The sequence below is a fragment of the Crocuta crocuta genome, unplaced genomic scaffold (genome assembly GCF_008692635.1).
Source record: "Crocuta crocuta isolate KB4526 unplaced genomic scaffold, BGI_CrCroc_1.0 scaffold111, whole genome shotgun sequence".
NCBI lineage: Eukaryota > Metazoa > Chordata > Mammalia > Carnivora > Hyaenidae > Crocuta > Crocuta crocuta.
Window position 1 is genome coordinate 1,710,592 of NW_027527611.1, and position 19,186 is coordinate 1,729,777.

Genomic DNA, 19,186 nt, shown 5'->3' on the forward strand with positions numbered 1-19,186 from the left:
ACTGAGAAGATCTGTAAGAAAATGGAGAAAACGAAACCAAGAGGTTATTTTTCTTTTAGCTTTCTCAATAATGATTCTACTTTCATAAATTATTTTAAAGGACTGCTTTATGCCCTTAACTAGAAATAGAGTAGATTTCCTTTTAGATATGGCTTCTCTGTTCTCCCTACACTGAAATGATAGATGGTCTTGTCCAATCTATGAACAGTGACTCTTTTCTGTCACCTGTCCTAGATANTAACAGGTGTGAATTGGGGCCAGTCCTGGATGTAAGTTCCGATACTCTGCATCAGAGGTAATCCACAGACAGAAGCAAGGTTACGTCACATTTATGGTCATGGCTTTAAATTTGTGCAGCATCTGGTATTTATTGGACATGGACTGGGTGTTGTATGCTAGATTCTGTAATGTGCTTCAACATCATTTGTTACCTCCAGCCCCCATTTCACGGTATCCTTCCTCACAGCCTCGTATGTTTGAGTGCACTTCTGTGTGGATATGGAAAAGATACTTGTTTCGGAGCTTCTGGCCAGATCACCACATGGAAGGAAGGAAGCCAGAAGCTGAATCTTTGATTTATGTGGTTTCACTTACCTGTTTTGCAAAAGTGAAAACAAGCGTAGAGGTCTTGAGGCCCTTCTCTGAGGTCATGCTGCTGCCCGTGAACGACAGATCTTTCAACAGCACTCCCAACTGCTGGCATTGTCCGTGAAGCCAAGAACTCACGATGAGCCATGCTTTCGTTTTAGAGACAGCCCAAGCTTAGCGTCAGGTGATAATTTGATGGTGTGTAGAACAGATCTAAGGAATTTCTGCAGTGGAAACAGCAATTACACTACTGAATCCTTAAATTTAACAAAGTGGCTGAAGTTAGCCCTAAGGCAACTTTATTTTGTAGCCTTTTTTTGAAAACAGAAAGAAAGGAAAGAACAGCGGGTTCACTTTTCCAAGTCAGGATCTGATTTTATCAGTGTTTTATTCTAAAACAGTAGAATCAAAATAGTGATTCCCAAACTCCACCATTATATTTTCTATAATGAAACCAGCAAGTTGATTTATAGTCATTGTATCTCTTACTTTTCCTTTAAGAAGTAGGCTTAAATTATGTTGATCCTTAAGTTGATACATGTATAATACTGTCAAATAATTACTATAATAAAAGTTAGTTAATGCCTTCATCACCTCACATAATTACCTTTTTTTGGGAGGAAGGAGGATGGTGAGAACACTTAAGATCTATTTTCTTAGCAATTTTCAAGAATATAATCCAGTGCTGTTTACTATCCTTTCCGCACATTAGCTTCCCAGAACCTGTTCATCTTATCCTTGAAGGTTTGCACCCTCTGACCAATCTTTCTGAGGCTACTTCCCCTACCCCTTTTCCCTGGTGATCATCATTCCAATCCATTCTATGAGTTCAGCTGTTTTAGTTTCCATGTGTAAGTGAGATGGTACAGTATTTTTCTTTCTTTGCTTGACTCCTTTCACTTAAGCATAATGCCCTTGAAGTCCATCCACATTGTTGCAAATGGTAGGATTTCCTTCTTACTCATGGTTGGGTAATATTCCACTGTAAATATAAACCACAGCTTCTTTATCCATGTGTCTGTTGATGGACACTCAGGTTGTCTCCATGTCTTGGCTTTTGTCAGTAATCCTGCATTGAACAGGGGAGTGCAGATGTCTCTTTACATAGTGATGTCATTTCCCTTGGATACGTACTCACAGTGGGGTCGTCTAACCGTATGGCTGTATTCTCTCTCTCGCTCTCTTTTTTTTTTTTTTTTTTTTTTTTTAAAAATTTTTTTTTTAACNTTTCTCAGTGATATGGCTGTATTCTTAATTACCTTGAGGAACCTCATAAAACAGTATGGAGGTCAACCATATGTTGACATCCTAAGCACAACGTGTCTGAATCCAGAAGTATCCGTTCCAAAATGAACTTACTTGCTGCACTTTATTCCAAAGATAGCTTAGGAGTAATATTTGACTGAGTTCTTCTCCACAAGGCAACAAATTCAAATAGAAATTTTAGAACTGTATAAGATACATAGAATTGGTAAATATAATAATGCTTTGATGGAAATACTGAAGCACTTGGAATATGATCTGTAGCATTCAGAGTAAGAGTGACTCTGCCTAGCTGCACTAGTGTTATGACAATTTTCCCTCCTGTATCATTATCCCAAACTGGGTTCCCAAGAGAACAAAGTAGGAGAGTGCAGTCTGACTTGGATGGCATGTAAAGAAGATAAAATATATGCACACCATTGGTAAGCAGAGAAAAATTCCAAAATCAGCATATAAATAGGAATGTTACATACCAAAGAATAATTCAGATGGAAAAAATATTTGAAGTTGCTAATTTTCCATTTTTAGAATAAGCCATCATTAAAATAGAGAAAAATTTATCCATTTGGTGTTAATCTGTTAATTCAAATGTGTTCCCATTAGTTTTGGTCATGCTTTTCCTTCACATCAAACAAGAAATTTACATCTTTCCAAATTTTCTAAAACTTAATATTCTGATATGTACACGTTTTAAATAAACAATAACATTAAATAAAAACAAGCAGACTGCTAGCCTTTAAAATTCATGAATATCCCTTATGTCTTAAAAATTCTGGCAAAATATTTTGATAACAAGCTAAAACAAAGCAGGTACGGTTTTACTGGAGAACACTGAATTTGAACTCTGAAGACCCCAGTTTGAATCTAAGCCACTAGTTGTAAGGACTCTGGTAAATCGTTGAACCTCTGTCTCAACTCCCTCACGTGGAAAAGGTATGATAACTTTACAAAATAATTACAGCAATAAAGTTGAAAGAATATGGAAATACTTTCAGTAGAAGAAGGACCAGGCACAAACGTGATATTCAGGAAAGTGCTTTAAAGGTATTTCGTTGTTTCCCCACTAAAACCTGTCCTTCCCCAGTGTGCAGAAGCGCCCCCAGCGTGGGAGAGCCCATGCGGGTGCAGCTCCGGAAGCGGCGGTGGTGTCATTGTGAATTCCCCGCAGGCAGGTAGTTTCACACCATTACGTGTAATTGCTGCAGCCGAGAAGCTGTGATGACGCAGTGCCCAGAATAAACCGCCCATGGGTGATTGTGTGGAAGATTGGTTACAAGGCGAAATCAAGAAGTTCTGTCTGGGCTGTCCTTCCTCACCAGGGTCACAGGCCCGTCCCACGGGTCCCCACCATTAAACGGTCACAAAGTGCTTTAAAGAGAGGTCCACACCCATGGAGATTGTTATCTGGTGTTTCGTTCCAACTTTCCTGTCTCTCCAATCGTTCCCTTCTCTTTTGGCCCCATAGCGTGTGTGGGGAGACGCCATTTGATGCTGGCATAACGATAAGCAACTGGGTAAAGCCAGGCTGTTCTGAGTTAGAGACTTTAATGGAAACACTGAGTTTTACACGATTCACTAGTTGAAGAAATATGCATATATTATATGAATAGAGGTTTACGTTTCTATTCAATAAAGATCAGTGATGTTTTTATTAGGACAGACTTCCACAGCACATAGGCGGGTGTCCCCAGCCTGGCCCCAACACACAGGTGACAGAATCCCTTTTGTGTAAACGGCAGAAGGTTCCACATGGGAAACTGCTTCTAGGCAGAGGTGGCCAGTCTCCAGCTTGCTTCCTGCAGAGGCATCTCCTGGTCGCCATGGCGACGCTGGACCAGTGCTGAACTTCCTTCTCCTGGGTCTTGGCTGGGGCTCAGATGGGGGCACTGACCCCCCTCCCCCCCCCATCTCATACTGTAGGGTCATTGGCAGTTCTTACTTGTTCTGCACTGATTTTGGGCAGGATGTGTGTGTGGTGCGTCAGTAATTGCGTATCTTTTCAAGAATTACTCTTGAATAGCCCTAGATGAGTACTAAGTCTTTTTGATATGTGAATAATTAGTTTCAGAGATAACTTTTCTGGGGGAGAAATAGTAGATGCACACCATTAATCTCCTACTTTTAAAGAGTAATCTTCTTGTTTATTTGTATAGCATTTATATACCTGTTTTGGTTATCTCACGGTTGACAGAAATGTATGTTCACCTTTAGGATGTTGATTTTGATTAATGTACCATCAACAGGTATAGGCACCAGTCCCACAATCCATGACCTGAACCAGCCTTCTCAGGAGCAGACTCCCTATATAGTGCATGATGTGATTATTTTGGGGGATCGTTTATCCCATTAGTATATATTTAAATACATGGGCTTCTGAGATACAAGTTTTCCAAACACATTATGAAATTTGAAGTAATATAAAATGACATAACTTTTGCATGGCTGATATTAGCATATTGAGTGCCTAGGATGTGTAAGCATGGCAAATAGGTCATAGGTTTTTATGTGTTCTAATGACAGTCCTGCCTCACAGACCTAGCCCTTCAGGAAAGAATATTAAACCAACTACTTGCCCCTGGGTAATAGCTGGTAAGTGCTTCGGGCCAAGGATCAGAACATCAGCCTCTGACTGCAGTTACTGTTTATTTCAATACATAATGCTGTGTGGATAAAAGGAGAAAACATTGTAAAATCTCACAGAAGGAAGTAAATGAGTTATTTCAGGTATAGCTGAGGCAAAAGGGAAAATGAAATGTGTCATCGTGAATGTCTGAAAACAAGCATTCAAAATCATCCAGACAAACTTTTTTTTTTTTAAGAACTCAAACCTAATTTGCTTCCTGGCTTCTTAAGATATACCAGAATATATAAATATATTAAGAGATACAGGTGCTAATCAAATGAATATTCCTTATGTCTATATTTGTCACCAGTGATAAAACCCTGAAGTCAAGGGGGAAGTGATCACTCTGGCTGTTTGACAGGGGGGTTGGTGGCGGTGGGCCTGAGGGCCTGATGGCCGTGACTTCGGTGCTGGGTCACTGAGAGAGAGCGGGCTTGCTTGCATAACGAAAGGTCTCATTCGACCAACCAGAACTGTGCATGATGCAAAAACACTGCTGTGTTAGACCGCCTGGGCCTCTTTAATGGGGGACCGTAAACTGGGTGGCTTATGCAACACTCCTTTCTCACTGTCCTGCGGGCTGGGGACTCCCGCGCCAAGGTGCTGGCAGATTCGGGTCCTGGCCAGGGCTTGCTTGTCCACTTGGCAAATGGCAGCCTTCTCAGGGTCTCCTCAGGCAGTGAGGACACAGGGCTGTGTCCTGTCCCTCTTCTTGTAGGGACGCTAATCCCAGCTGGGGTACCACCCTCCTGACCTCCCAAGGGCTTCACCTCCAAATCACGTTGGAGCTTAGGGCTTCGACATGTGAGTCTGTGGAGAGTCAAACATTCAGGCCATAGCGCCACCTCCTCTGTGCTTTGTGGTCTTTCCAGCCAAAGTCTTCACTTGACAGAGAAACCAAAGAAAATAGCACCCCAAACTCCACCGTTAGTGAGTATCTGTGGGGGCTACGTACAAGAGTTATGTGTATGCTGGACTCTAACTGGACCTAAATAGCGGTGTCATTTCCCCGAGGAGTAAGGCAGCAAAACACAGGCACGGCAGGGACAAGGCTGTGCCTTGGGTGCTGTGATGGCTGGAGGCAGTGGCCCGTCCTCCGCAGCCGGCTTGGGGGAGGGAGGCAAGCAGGGACTGTTGCAGAAGCACGTGGAGAAAACCACACTGGGGTAAACCTGGGCAGGCAGGGGGGAGGCGTTTTGTGTCTTCAGCGGGCAGGTGCATCTTCTAAATGCCTGCATTCTCCGGGTGTTGAGAGCCTGCTGTGTAGACTGGTCCTAACCCTCTTTCCGTTTCCTAGTGCACAGCCCTGAGAGGTCATGTGCCCTACGCGTTCACTCTCTTTGCAGCTGTGAAAACCGGCTCCCTGTTTGGTCCTAAAACAGCCTTTTCCAGTCTGCGGCCCTGTGAAGTGTCCCGGGGACTTTACCATTATTTGGAATCGGTTCCTGCTCTTGGGGAACCCTGTTTACCTTTTCATTTCAGAAGGGTAACACCGTGATGAATGGCCAGGCTGCTCAATCGGCAGGACTGGGGCTCCGAACCTGTCTCCCTGCTGGCTGTGTGCCCAGCACCCGCGAGGCTTCTCAACTCCATCTCCTCATCTGTGAAATGGGAATAATATACCAAACATCTGCAGTTACTATGGTATTAAGCGAGACACTGTTTTGAGAATATTTAGCCTAGTGCCTTGATGCATAGTAAGCATTTACTTAGAAATAGTATTACATTAGCCTGTGAATCATGTACACTGCCTGATATATTTAACACTAATTTTAATTTTTTTGCTGTTTATAATGTTAACAGCAGTGACAGCATTTTCCATTTAAAACTCTCTGATTTCATAGAGACGTGCTTAGAAAATGATGGCATCTACATGGCTGCTGTCAGTCTGTTAACCTACTGCATAATATAGGGTATTTTACATCCTTCTCAAAGAACGATATTTATAGCCACATTCAGAGAATGTGGCATTTTTGCTGAATTGTCAGCTTGCAATAAATTAACATGGATTATACACAACTAACAGAATGAAGCCAACCATATTACAATCTGATATGACATTATTGAGGACGTAAGACACTTCAGGGTCTTCATTCTGAATGCCAGGCGATATGACAGAATGGCAGTGGGAAGGGTTCCTCAGGGTGCCATGAGCCGCACCAGTGACGTCTGCACATGTTTGTGCCTTTATTCCCAGGAGAATAGCTCCAATTTCCTTGCAGACTAAAATCCAATACTCCTATTATGCAGCAAGCTGGCTGATTGGGTGGAAGTTAAAAATAACTCAAACCATAAATGCTTTATGTATAAGTTGGCTGTGCCCCCTAGGTCGAGAGAGCTCAGTTATTCAAGTTAAAATTAACTTCTGAATCAAGTACGTGCATACTGAGAGGGCAGGCTCTTTGTGAAATATTGAAGATGTGAATGCTTTTCCTGTAAAATGTTTATGAGCATTGCAGTTGGGTCGGTTGTTAAACAAGTCCCTGCTTGTCATGAGGCAAGAGCCAAGTTGTGCCTGGAGAGTAAGGAGAGAATGATGTTATATCTTCAACGGGTTCCATCCCTTATTCTCGCTAAGTAATTGTCTTACACTAAGTCATGAAACTGTGTGCCTTGTTCGGCACCGGCCTCATTTTGAGTGCACCTGCTATGCTAGATTACAGAGGGCACAGACTTGGCATGGAGAAAGATATTCGACGGAAATGCACGTAGGAGTATTTATTCTGGCTGTGGGACTGAATGGTTGTCCTCTCTCTATCTGAGCCTTTCCAGACAAGAGTCAAAAGCCTGTTTGTCTAATAGCGCAAGAACTTCCTTTAATCTCTTCCTTTTCTATACTGATTAATGGATGCATTTACTGGGAATTCAATAAATACTTACTGAAAGTCTACAATATAGGATACTGGTAAAGCCCACACTCTAGAGGGAAGAAAAAATAAACATTAAATAAATAAGTAAATAAAAGCAAGATGTGTGTTAGAATTAGAAGGAGGTATAAGAATAAATAGGGGAAAGGAATCATAGACTCTCTCTGGGGTGGGGAGTTTAGAGAAAGCTCTGTAAAAATGAAGCCCGTGGGTTGATCCTAGAAAGTGGAATGGGGGCTTTCTGTAAGTCTCTTAAATTCAGCGATGTGCTGGTAAACATTTAACAACCAGTTACGTGAGAGGTAGAGCCTGATTCATACCATTCTCCAATCTGCCTGGTCAGATATTTCCACCTTGGCCAGTTTCTGGCTATTGACCTGATGTCACTGGGTAGCAATATGCAGTACAAGTCCCTGATGTGATGTTTCCACCAGACAAATACTGTGGAAGCAGATAGCCTCAAGGGTGCATATGAAGGCCACATACAAAACCGTAACTAGGAATTTATGAGATGTACATCTGTTTTAACTTAACAGATTTAATGTTAAGTTTATGTACTTTAACCAATAAGGGCTATGTTTAACAACCCATCATCTTGCAAACTTTCTTAACATTTAACATTTGCCTCTCCCACTTGAGGATGAACATACCACCGAATTTTTTCGTACTCTGAGATGTGATCAGATGTACGGGCATATTCTAAATGTTCACACCCGCTACAGCATGTGAAATGGGTCAGATAATTATTGGTTGGTCTTTCGGGGCAAGGACTTGCAGAAAGACCTTAAGATTCTCAGTTGATTTCTTGGGTTATGGTTTGGAGTCCTTTGGTTTAGTGTTTAGATTCTTTAAATTTTATGAACTTTATGAAAATCTTATGGATACATCTAACTCTTTTCTGTTAACTTCTGCAAAGTTGTAATTAACATATTAATATATAATTAATATAATGGCAAGATCTCTGTCCTTTGAAATACTTCATCCTAGATAAGATTTCAATGTTTATTTATTTTTGAGAGACAGAGAGTGAGAGAGAGGGGCAGAGAGTGAGGGAGACACAGGTTCCGAAGCAGGCTTTGCGCTGACAGTGCAGATTCTGTTGTGGGGCTTGAATTCACGAACCCTGAGGTCACGACTTGAGCCCCAGTTGGACCCTTAACTGACTGAGCCACCCAGGTGCTCCTCTAAGATAAGAAGATTTAAAAAAAAAAAAAGAAGAAGAAGAAGAAGAAAGAAAAGAAATAAAAACAGAGACACTTGCAAAATCTCTAAAACTACATCAAACTACCTATAGAATGATGTACTTTGAAAGGAATGAAAGATGTTTACTTTTCTTTATTTCCTCCATGTTATGTTTAACCTTTTGCAATTTTGCTTTTGAATTAGTTTCATTAACATCGTCAACATAATGAAAATAAAATTGTACAGTCGTAAACACTCTGGTGTGATTCACACCATGAGAAAAAGATGGAAATAAACCACTTATTCTCATTGACAACTTTGTTGAGTATACATAAAATAAAAACTTTAAATTTTAAAAATACCACACAAAGAAAAGAAGAAAAAGCCACGATGCCTTATCTGTGACCACGGTGAGAATAAAGCGTCCCTGTATCAATTGGCCATGTGTCCTGCATCCCATCTAAAAGGGTCAGCTGTGTCTTTGGAGATGTAGGGGGCTGTGTGTAACATAAAATCCACAACTTTTAGACACATTTCTATATACGGTTTGAGAAAAGACTTGAAAAAAATGGGCTTCCCTCCACTTGCTCTTACTTTGTCTGAACCATGTTTAAAACCCAGTCCTTTGAGGAAAGTGACTCCTCAGGTCCCGTCTTCTAATTTTTTAAAGCATTTTTATTTATTATTAAGAGACAGAGATAGAGCATGAGTGAGGGAGGGACAGAGAGTGGGAGACACAGAATCTGAAGCAGGCTCCAGGCTCCAAGCTGTCAGCACACAGCCTGATGCGGGCCTTGAACTCACAGATCGCAAGATCATGACCTGAGACAAAGTCGGACACTTAGCTTAACAGACTGAGTACCACAAGTGCCCTTCAGGTCCCGTATCTAAAGTGAATACAAAAGGGGCGCCTGGGTGGCTTAGTCGGTTAAGCGTCCGACTTTAGCTCAGGTCATGATCTTGCGGTTCGTGGGTTTGAGCCCCGCATCGGGCTCTGTGCTGACTGCCGGCTCAGAGCCTGGAGCCTGTTTCAGTCTGTGACTCCCTCTCTCTCTGACCCTCCCCTGCTCATGCTGTCTCTCTCTCTCTCTCTCCTAGAAATTAAAAACAAAAACAAAAACATTTAAAGTGAATACAAAAGATCAGGGTGGTGGTGGTTGGTGGTGGTGATGATGCTGGTGATGATGTTGCTTGCTTTCACCATGACGTTAATCTGAATTCACTTAGCGCAAGTTGTTGTCCCTGACAAGAGAGAGTTTGCTAGAACATGAGGGGAGACTCAGTGNCACCACCTGGAGCCCTGGGCCCAGCCTGATTGAAACACTTCCTTGTAAATGAAGCACCTGATATGATTTTGATTTGGGAAACTATGTAAGTGCATCAATTTTTGCTTTAAAGTGAAAACAAAAAATAAATCAGAATCTTACTACACTTTGGAGGAAAATACCAGCTGTAAACAAAGGAGCATAACACTAGAATTTTAAAGGAATTTAAACTGTTCAGTCTGATGAAATCAGGATCCTAAGAGGACTTTGAAAGCTGATTACTACCGCCGGTTAGGAAGCCTAAAATCTTCATAAAGTACAGAATGCTATAGGCCCTGCGATGTTTGCAGGGGGAGTTGGTGCGATGGCATCCTGGCACCGCAGGGAGGCTGCCATGCAGGCGGGGCGGGCAGCCTCGTTGCTTCCCACCCAGGGTCAGCTGGGCTCAGGGATGGCAAACAAGCTTATTCCCATGAAGGTTCACTTATTTTGTCGGGATGTATTTGCTGGGTGCCTTCTGCATTTTTGTCATTCTGTGACCCGTGGCTGCACCACTGATGTTGCACAGCTTACTTCTGGTGGGCCAGGTGCCAGTAAGCACATACACAAAAGCCAAGTAATAAAGAATAGAGGGGTCAGAAAATGGAGAACCATGGGGGAAAATTGTGTGCGTTGTCTTGGCCCAGGAAGGCACCTCCAGTACACCAGCCTTGGCAGAGTCTGGTAGACGGAGAAGGGCTGAGCCCAGAAAAGACCAGCCTTCCAGGCAGATGCTGACACCTGGCTGGTCTCTTCCAAAGACAGAGCAACATGAGGAGGGACATAATGGCTGCAGGAAGTGAGGGGTGTTTATGTGGTCTGGTGGCAGGTCACACAGGGCCGCTGGGGGTGGATTTCATTCTCTGTGAGGTAGCAAGTCAGCAGGCATACTTATTGGGGCAACCAGCCTCCTCTTGTGTAGCTGCATCGCAGAGTGCTGCCGGGGCAGGAGACCTTCCAGGAAAGCACTAGAAGTAGGGAGACCAGCTAGAAGGCTGCTTCAGAGCCGCAGTGGAGAGAGGGCGGGCGCGCAGGTGAGGACGATGGAGGTGACTCAGGCAGCTTCCACATCACGGGGCAAGCCCTTGACTCAAGCCCAGGGCTGTCCGTGGGGTGCAACAAGAACCAAGCAAGAGCGCCTTCTGTTTCCATGTCTTTGGGTAGCTGTTTAACATACCAGCGAATGTATGCCCTCGAATGTCAGGAGGGGAGAAAGGACGTCATACTTGATCATCACCCAAATGCCTTCTGTTGATGGTCTAATGCCAGTGTCCGTTCCTCTGAATTGGCCAGAGAGGCAGCTGGAAGTGTTGTGATGGATCAAGTGAGTATCTGATATGTGCACTGTCCTTGCCTTCTTCTTTAATCCGGTTCCTAGTGCAGGGCCTCACTGAGAACAGGTGCTTAGCAAATACCTGTTGAGTGAATAATAATAATTTGATGTCACAAATTGGTGAGTCAATGAATAAGTGATGTTTCTACCATGTCATGATTTTTCTGTCGCTGAATATTGTCATTCAAATGATCTTCCCCTCTGACTCCTGAAAACTCAAAATTCCTTTGCTCAAGATTCATTTCCTTGGGACTGTCATTGTCAGTATTTACTTGGGGAAAAGCATTGGTTGAATGAATGAATGGATGGAAGTATGAGTATGTCTTTTACCAAAGTGCATCTGGCAACTCTCTGCCCTGGCCAGTCCAGGAAGAGCAAGGTGTGGTCAGCCAAGCCCTCCCAACTGAGAAGTGTTCTGAAAATTTGGGTGAAGAGGAAGATCACTGGCCATCCAGGGAGGCAAAGCGATAGCAAAGTGAGAGAGAAGAAAACAGAGAAGGCAAGGTTTTACCTCAAGTTGTATAATAGGCTATCTTAAATCTTAGTTGTTTTTATGTATGTTCACAACTCTTCAGTTTATACTCATTTATTCATCTCTCTTTTCTTTTACCATTGTGACTTTGAAGAATAATTGCTAATTTTTCTGTAGAAAATGGCTTCCACAAACATATCCAGTAGGGTAAGTCCATACTGGATCTATGAAGAAAGATTATGGTCAAGTCCAAAAGTATGTATTCACTTTAAGGAAATATTTTCAATGAAGGTGCACGCTAGGCTGTTTAGTTATTGTGCTGTGTCTTCACCTGCTTGTATCATGCCTCTTAACGAGCTGTGGTGGGGAGGACGTTTGATTCATTTTATCATTGTGATTAAGGTTTATAGCCATCAGAGCAGTAAGACTGAGATGCGTGCAGGTCGGTGACGTGTCCTGGGGCTTCTCTTTCCAGGACCACAAAGGCTATTTGCTCCCTAGGGAATGCTCTCTAGAATACCCCCCATCGTTTCCTTTATTAGGAACAACTACTGATCCTGTAAAGCTCAGTTCAGATATCACCTTGTCCTGAAAGCCTTCTCTTAACCCCCATCTGAGTTAAGGGTCTGGGCCTCCAGAGCAAGCCAAACAAGGACAGGACTTCTGTCCACTCCTCTCATCCTCCCTGACCTCATCCCCAGTGTCCTCCCTGGCCATACGGGTCACCCCGTGACATCCTACACAAGATGGCACCCTACTCTCACTCTCCTCTTATCCATACTTTATGTTTCTGGTACCACATATCACTTGACAAATCATGGAATATGTTAATATACATCATTGTAAGATCTGATCTCTCTCTCTCTTTGTAATCTGCTCATTGATCTGTCTCCTCGCCAGAATGTGAGTGCCCAGAACAGCCCCTTCTTGAGTACCTCACAGCAAACTAGTGTTTCCGATGTCTGCTCTGCAGGGTTCCCTAGCTCTTACCAATCACTCAGTAATTATTTCAAGAACGGAAATACGAAATGATCTGCACACCTTCAGCAAAGTGTAATATTGTCTGTTTGCTACAGCATAAGTTCTTAGGATTACACTCTTAACATTCATCTCTGTATTTTTTACACCTAGGAAAGCACTTGGAATGTAGCAGGCATTTAAGACTTTCATGTTGAATGAATACATGTACTGCACAGTCTGGTCATACATATGTTAATAGCAACAACTAATCATGATTTAGTATCTTTATCAAATTACATTATGAATCATGGGGCGCCTGGGTGGCTTAGTCGGTTAAGCGTTCGACTTTTGCTTGGGTCATGATCTCGCGGTTCGTGGGTTCAAGCCCCGCGTCGGGCTCTGTGCTGACTGCCAGCTCAGAGCCTGGAGCCTGTTTCAGTCTGTGACTCCCTCTCTCTCTGACCCTCCCCGGCTCACGCTGTCTCTCTCTCTCTCCTAAAAATACAAAACAAAACAAAACAACAAAAAAAAACCATTTACAAATTACATTATGAATCATTTATTAAAATACTGACATTAAGGCATATATTTTAAAGCTTTAATAACTTTTAAAAATTCTATTGAATACATATTTTTGTTTATTTATTTTTATTGAAATGCACCTGACAAGAACATGAACCTGTTCGCAAACTTGTGTGTCACCCTGTGCAGGGACCTTGCTGGTCTGCTTTGGGTTGTCCCCTTTTGGTATGTGGCTGCCGAAGTGAGCCCCAACATGAACTTGCAAATAGCCAGATATTTGCATCTGTACGTATTCCTCACGCCAGCTCTTCTGAGCTGGAGAGAGAGTGGGGCGGGGTGATGGTGAAGAAGTGTAAGGTATAGAAGCGGCTCTTCCAATGTGGATCCAACAGGGATAAACACGACTCACCAGATACCTAACACTGAATTCAGGGATGAATGAGAAGCTGGACCTGTGTCTTTTCAGAACATTCCTGGGCTACTCCGAGAAACAGTCTGTGTTTCCATCTACTTCCTTCCATGAGTGCTTCATTATGTTTTGGTGCCTGTTTTAATTTGTTTTAGAGACCATGGCGGCTCTGCAGGCCTGGAGAATGTCACTGTCTTGTCTCGTTTAAGTGTGACTTTTCAGTGTTTTCCCCAGGGGTTATCTAGAGGCCCACTGAGTCAACTGCTTGATTAAAGTTAAGTTGATAACAAAGAATCAAAATCCTGAGTAATTTCCTGAAAAATTGTATTGTTATTTGGTCAAGATAATGCCTCTGTTCGAGATGCACAAAACCTCATTTTGTGGCAGTAGTTTTAACTGTATCGCTTAATATTCAGGATGTACAATTCCTGATGAAATAGACACTTCATGTTATAAGGAATGCTAATCCTTAGGTGGTGTACCTTCCTTGGTTATCATTTAAAGATCAGTCAGGGAGTGACTCTGTGTGTGTGTGTGTGTGTGTGTGTGTGTGTGTGTGTGTATGTGTGTACTAACTACTCAAATGCCTTTAAAAACATGAATTGAATTCTTTGATGCACAGGTAGACAAACTAAAACCCTAATGAAATATTATCATGGAATATTAGTCATTGAAATTCATTTTGAAGAGTGGTGTGTTGCCTTAATGATGGACTCTTACCTATTTTGATACTGACCCTCTTGATAAGCTCTGTGGGTACTTCTAACAGTGTTTAACTGCATTCCCTATTTTAAATGTTAATCTGGACATCTTAATTAGGAATCTGTATCCAACATCATGGTGAGATGAAGTGTCAGCCATTTATTGTTTTTTTTTTAATTTTTTTTAGTGTTTTATTTACTTCTAGGAGAGAGAGAGAGAGAGACAGCGTGAGCAGGGGAGGGTCAGAGAGAGAGGGAGTCACAGACTGAAACAGGCTCCAGGCTCTGAGCTGGCAGTCAGCACAGAGCCTGACGCGGGGCTCGAACCCACGAACCGCGAGATCATGACCTAAGCGAAAGTCAGATGCTTAACCGACTAAGCCACCCAGGTGCCCCAGCCATTTATTATTTTTGCATATAAGGGAAAGGAGAAGAAGTGCTCCCAAGTTTCCTGGTGTCACCGAAATGGTACAGTGACAGATAAAATAATGCAGGATGGGTGAAAATCCAGATTTCTTATCCCACTTGTGTTTTCCTCATGGGGAGAAATGGATGCTATAGACAGTCCATCGAGATGAAATTCCCACAGGATAGTTCGTAGGCCCTGTGCATGTTAACAGTCACCAAATTCCATTTTGTCCAAAATACCACAGTTTGGGAACAGAAGTGGTTGAGGTGATTAGGGTGGAGCTGGGGCGGACATCCATTCATGGTCTAACAGCAAGCATTGCGGTTTTGAGAGGAAAACTCCAGTTCACCTAACTTGTCTGATTCATGGAGATTTACCCTTGCTTCGGGGAAGTTGGAACAAAGCTGCCGTCTCATTGACTATCACATGTGTGTCTCGGTGTCTTCCTTTCCTGGGTCTTATCCACACGTCCCGTCACTGCTCCCCGAAAGCTTCCACGTAAACGCCTCTCTGTAAAGCCAAGCCCATCATGTCCCCGACTGGATGTCTGACCCTCAGCTGGGACAAGGCTCGTCTGCAGCAGTGTCGCGTGCCTCCCGCTCTCCTGGAGAAAGCCCGTGTTAATCTTCTTTTCACAAACCCGTCCTCTGTGTTCAGGACAAAAGTGTACCAGCCCCTCTTCCCGGTGTCCTGTCTTCCTTCTCTAAGGGCGCTGCTTGTCTCCGTCCTCACCGCCCACACGTCTGTGGATTTTAATCCTGCTCAGGGTTTTTCCCCTTCATTTCCCGCACTCTTTATCACTCTTTATCACTGCCGCCGACATCTCCTTCTCTTGATGTTCCTATGTTTAAGGTAGAGACAGGTGGAGGGAAGGAGAAAGACACGGAGAGAGACTATTCAAACAGGACCGACGCTGTTACAGTGCAGAGGCGCAGGCTGTTGCAGTGCGCAGCATACGCAGCTCCCGTGCTCTTGGTCGATCACAGTCAGTCAGGCTGCACTTCCTAAGCTCGCCGATAATTCCAGGCTGATCACGACCGTATACAGTGTCTGCTTCATGAACTATCTTCAGATCCGCTCTCTCGCCTTCAGATGAAATACCACTGCGTTCTATAAATACGCCTTTTAGCAAGTCGCCCCCTTGTTTAAGCCCAGCTACAAAACAGCTCTCTCTCCGGTTTTCAGCAGCGTGGGAGACGGGAGAACAACCCTTTGCTTGTCCCTCGAGGGGCCACAGGGCTCCTCCCTCCCGCAGCCCGGGGACACACGTCCCGTCCCCTCCGCGTCTGTCCCGTCCTTCATCACTGCGGCTGTGCCGTCTGCTCTCCTCCATGTCTACGGCCCTCACGTACCTCTCAGTACCGTCTGGAGGGTTGCTGACTTTGGGAAGCCCGTTCGTTCCCTGTCTGCCTGGCTGTGTTTCCCCCTGGACCCCCTTCCCAGTTGCCTTGGTGGCAGAGACACACACGCCCACGGGCCAGCTGTGTGGTCTTCTGTCACTCACCTCTGCTCCTCCCCAGCTGCTCGGGTGCTTCCGTAAGTCAGAGGGGCCCTGTGTGCAAGACACGCATGCCCTAGAGTCCAAGCAACTAAGTAAAAGCCCAGACCCATCAGCAAGAGCGAGGAAGGAGCCCCCGGGCCCGCACTCAGTGTGCAGGTACGTTCTGAGCTCTCTGTTTGCCAGGGTGATGTGACGGCACGCTGGGGGTGCCCCTCCCCTGTGTGCCCCTCGCCCTGTGCCAGGCACTGAGGGTGTGTCCCCGGGTTATGTGACGGCACAGGGGGGTGCCCCTCCCCTGTGTGCCCCTCACCCTGAGCCAGGCACTGGGACGATCTGGGACTGGTTGAAACGTCTCAGAAATCCCACATGGTGAATGTGACAGCCATTCCCATGCTGCACACGGGTAAGAGGGGGACATGGAGGTGCACGAACACGTTCAAGACACCAGGGCAGGTGAACAGCCAAGGGAGATTGTGTCGCGTGATCAAATCTGGTAATGCATGTGGCAGTATTTCACGGTTGACACCATGTCAGGCCCACGCCCGTGAGTACGCCTCACTGTGGGGCCCGCGGCTGAGCACACGGCCAGCGCCCGATAAACTTGACAGTGAGACTGTATTGTTGGAAGAGAGCAATGTGCGAGCTCACTCTGTTGTTACAAGTTTGCAGCTCCCGTCTCTGAGGTCACACAGTCAGGACAGGCTCCTGCTCGGAAGATCATTTCATATTTTATATTCATATGCATTTTTTCTCTAAGGAAGTTAACATTTTATAGTCCATTTGGGAATGTTATTTTATGCCCTATGATTTTAGTCCCTAGTTATATTGCATATCGGGAATTCATTATATTTGCTGATAGTTTTTCATAGGGTTGTTAAGGGAATTAACATAACAGAGTTTGAAATTGATTTGAGCTTCTCTGAAAAGCCCAGACTGTTAATAAAAACATGATCTTCTTATCTGCTTTACAACATCACCAGGGCCTTTCTCTTACAGTGGGAGATCTCAGAGGGCTGGATTCATGGTCTGTCCTTTTTTTTTTGCAGAGAAGAAAAAATAGGATTACCCAGTGGTGGCTGGTAAAGGGAATAGTTCCAGGACTGTGGAAAGCTGTGTGTTCCACAGATTTGAGAAAATTATAGCATGATTCCAAAGACTGACGTAAGCTACCTGTGTCCCCGGTAAAAAATGTCATCAGGGCGTTGGTACTTCACTCCAGCACAGAGCCCCAAATGTTTTCTTTTATGGGACAATAATTACATCACTTATCAACGAATGTGATCATCTTTGTAATTTATATGATTTATTATCAGTTTTTCAAAATGGTGTTGGGAGTAAATATGCATTGTTTTACTTCCCAGAGCCTCTCCTCCAGGCCACAGGAAACACTTTTGCTTTTTAGTACTGATTTCTTGGACCCGTGGCAAGTTACAATTCATTTTAGGGATTTATGGTGCTATTTATATAAATTGTTCTGAATACTTACATTAGAATTTGGAAAATTAGACTAATTGCAAGGACAGTTGACCTTTGAACAACACAGGTTTGAACTGCCGGGGTCCACTTACACCCAGACTCTTTTCCAGTAAGTACAGCCCAGTACTGTGAATGTATTTTCTCTTTTTTATGATTTCCTTAATAACATATTTTCCTCTGGCTTCCTTTATTACAGGAATATAGCATATAACACATACAACATGCATAATATGTGTTACTTGACTCTTCACGTTGTCAATAAGGGTTCCGGTCAATAGCAGGCTGTTCATAGTTAGGTTTTGCGGAAGCACAAGGAATACATGGAGTTTCAACCATGTGGGGGTCGGCGTTCCTAACCTCTGCGTTGTTCAAGGGTCAGCTGAGATGTAACCAGTCTATGTTAAATTCAACAGTGTTCTAAAGAGTTAACATTAAATGAATATGCTATAAATATTAGGTCATCCTAGTATATGAAAGTTACTGGGCATGCACACACACACACGCACACGCACACGCACACACTCTCATCTCCTGCACGTAGGATGGAATTGCCCATCCAGATTGTAAAACATGGAACACCCAAAGCAATCCCCCTATGTTTGGTAGGGGATTCTCAAAGTTATAGGCAAAAATTCAAATACAGTTTTGAAAAGCTTTAAGATTTTTTAAAAACCTTTAATGAAAGCATGGTCACTAAAACATTACAAAAATTCACTTTTAAGATCAGGATGATATAAAAATAAAGTGTGGGGCGCGTGGGTGGCTCAGTCCATTAAGCTTCCAATTTTGGCTCGTCATGATTTCGGGGTTCGTGGGTTCAAGCCCCACATTGAGTTCTGTGCTGACAGCTCAGAGCCTGGACCCTGCTTCAGATTTTGCATCTCCCCCTCTCTCTGTCCCTTCCCTGCTCATGGCTCGCTCGCTCTCTCTCTCTCCTTCTCTCTCTGTCTCAGAAATAGTAAACATTAAAAATTAAAAAAAAATAGAGTTGGGGTGCCTGGGTGGCTCAGTCCATTGAGCATCTAACTCTTGATTTCAGCTCAGGTCATGATTTCAGGGCCATCCTCTCTCTGCACTGAGAGAGGAGCCTGTAACAAACTGAGGGCAGATGGTGTGGGGAGAGGGTGATGGGCATGGAGGAGGGCACTTGTGGGGATGAGCACTGGTTATATGGAAACCAACTTGACAATAAACTATTAAAAAAATTAACAATAGAAGTCCCCTATGACCCAGCAGTAGCAAAAAAAAAAAAAGAATATTCCATTGCAGAATTTCCCACGCTTTCCATTTATTTTTAATGAAATGAATGACATATTTGATCTAAGTTTAAGTTTTGGTGTTGTGAGAGAGTCAACCCACTGAAATTTTTGAGTCCTTCTTGTTTTTTAATGATAATAGTATTGTTTGTATTGTAATCATCACTATTAAGTGCCTCTGTGCTGGCTCTGGGCTAGTTAGGCTCTCGGTATTTCATGGTGAGAAACTCACTGTGTCTGCTCCTAATCCAGAAATTCTCTTTATGTGATATGTGCTGTATTTCTGTATTTGGTGTATTTACCGCTAATCAACAAAGGAA

General features: G+C 43.6%; 1 protein-coding gene across 1 annotated transcript in view; it reads left to right on the plus strand.

The window, feature by feature from the left end:
* Positions 1-19,186, plus strand: part of CSMD1 (CUB and Sushi multiple domains 1) — a 1,564,948-nt gene that overhangs the window by 960,321 nt on the left and 585,441 nt on the right. The window lies entirely within an intron of this gene.